The sequence below is a fragment of the Sinocyclocheilus rhinocerous genome, unplaced genomic scaffold, assembly GCF_001515625.1.
Source record: "Sinocyclocheilus rhinocerous isolate Xijiao unplaced genomic scaffold, SAMN03320098_v1.1 scaffold1769, whole genome shotgun sequence".
In the NCBI taxonomy this organism is placed as follows: Eukaryota; Metazoa; Chordata; class Actinopteri; order Cypriniformes; family Cyprinidae; genus Sinocyclocheilus; species Sinocyclocheilus rhinocerous.
This window is the reverse complement of record NW_015648512.1, coordinates 15,568-18,067: the sequence shown is the minus strand read 5'-3', so window position 1 is coordinate 18,067 and position 2,500 is coordinate 15,568. Positions and strand designations below refer to the sequence as shown.

Below are 2,500 nucleotides of genomic sequence, written 5' to 3'. Positions count from 1 at the left end.
TTTTTCTCTATATAATCTTGATATAGTAACTAGTAAATGCTGTAAATTTGGTTATGCTAGCATGTGTGGAAATATTTAAACCACGTGTGTTACAACTTACCCCGCATTACTTTGTGCCCCGCGCTCCCCTAAGTCACCTGTAAAACAAAGATGAACGGCAAGAAATACTATTGGATATTACTTGCTCACATGACTCTGAACATCCTGTCTGTTGTTTTTTTCTCGCTCTCTTTTTTAGCGAGCCCTCTGATCCTGCAGCAAACAGGCATCCCCATCATAAGTCCTGCTGTGTGCAGTCAGATCTGGTGTCAGAGCACTATCACTGATGCCATGATCTGTGCTCGAGGATCTGGATCATCATCTTGCGTGGTACGTGAAGACAGATCAAGACAAACACATTACTGTATCAGTGTTTCTGCTGTTTAATCTCAAATGTGTGTTTTCCACAGGGTGATTCTGGTGGTCCTCTGGTGTGTGAGCGTTCAGGGGTCTGGTCTCTGGTGGGCTCTGTGTCCTGGGGAAGAAACACTTGTGACACCCGTTTCCCTGCAGTCTACGCCCGCATCTCCCAACTGCGCTCCTGGATCGACAGGACTATCGCTTCCAACTAGAGCACCATTCTGAGTATTTATCCTGCAGAGGAGACAGAAGCAGATCATTAATATTTACTGCTGCTGATCCCTGTTTGTGTCTTTTCATTGAGTTTGGGTCTTCGGACAGTCTGTGGTTCCTGTCATCTGGCTGTTACTTCATGTTACTGTTTTGATTTTAGTTCATGTTAGAATTAATACAATAAAAACAATAATTATAATGAAGTGTGTAATTATTTATCTGAAATTAAAACCTAACTTATAATGTGTACATAATTAATAATAATTTGTAGGCATGCCAAGATGATATAGATCAGTCTGTTTAATCCTTTAAGACCTAAATACAAAATGGAGAGAAACTGTTAAAAATGTGGCAGAGCACTGAGGGATTAAGGATTGAGCACGACTATGCCACCCGGGATCTCGCCCAGGGACCTATATTCCATAAATTTAATTTAGGCAACACAGGTTAGCTCACAATGAATTGGCAGGAGACGCAGATATACAAAAAAAATATATATATATTACAGTTAAAAGGGTTATTACATAACAGGAAGAGAAAGAGAAGCAATCACTGAGCACAACAGTTTGTATATAACAAACTCAATTAACACTTCACAAAATGCAACAATGGGCGACCTGAGTCAGCAAGGACATCCAAGGGTCAAGGTACAGGAACCGAGGCTTGACAACAGGGCATAAGGGCACAATCGGCCTACACAGCAAAACACCCTTCACCTACCTGTGGCTGTGACACACCCATACACAGACAGCAGGGGCGCCTTAAGATAACCAAAGGCCCCTGGGCTACAGCATTACAGGCCCCCCGACCCCAAACAACCTCTTTTTTCTTCTTCTTTTTTTAAGCTTCCTAACAATTATTTGTCAAATTTCGTTTTTTGTCTTGTTAATATGCCAATTGACATTCACAACACTGTTCTGCATAAAATGTGAATATAAGCGAATATGCAAATTCACTCTTTGCCACGAGGTGGCGCTTGTGGAACTGCAGAATTATATAGCCGTTACATAAAGTAAACAAACACTCCGTTATTATGGGCATTATACGGAGGTAATATGAAAGGAAAATGACATCAAAACTTTCCTGGCTGAAATGTGAGTTTACAGGTATGATTTAAACACCATAAATCACACAAAATATGAATTATTCATCATCAGTAGATCAAAACAACATTGGCATAAATGTGGGTTATTTATTTGGTGATTGCTAACTGCGTTTTTATTTTGAAACATGAAGTGTTCACGTTGAATTAGTTAAATCACAGCCGTATAAAGTTTAATGATCACATTTAAACAATAGGACAATTCCTATTTTTCCATCCCCATATTTAAAATTGAGACTTTGAAGCAGCACTATTTATGGAACACAGATGACACACAGATTACATCCAAGCAAGTTACTGAACTCTCACTGTATGACGTTACAGAACGTTGTCTGGTCCAGTTCCTTTCACACAGCAGTGTTGTGGTTCTGTTAATCTGCCTGTTGACATAAAGATACTCTCGTGCTGTGGTTATTTACTAGTGAATGCATTGTATATTACAAATGCCTGCAAAGGGCACCAAAGGCCTGATAATTGCTGTTGTTTCACTTACAGGACGATCAAATCCTTGTTTAATATTGACCAAACATTTAATTCAAATATCCACTTAATTTTTAAATTTTTGGACACCTTTTTGCGATAGAAATGCTACAGCCTCTTTAATTTCTTCAACAAAAACATGTGGACAAAACAACCCTTACCAAAATTAGCCATGGTTTTATCGTAGTATAAATTTTTTTAAATTTTACAATTTTTTTAATTTTAACTTTTTTTTTTGCATTTATTAATACAGTTTTATTAACTGTATTAATAAAATCATAGCCATAGGTAACTGTCTAGAGCTAC

The 2,500-nt window shown here is 38.1% G+C and overlaps 1 pseudogene; it reads left to right on the top strand.

Annotated features, from left to right (window-relative positions):
- The window catches only part of LOC107709779 (chymotrypsin-like protease CTRL-1), a 2,325-nt pseudogene extending 1,714 nt beyond the window's left edge, over positions 1–611 (top strand).
- Positions 612–2,500: the final 1,889 nt, after the last annotated feature.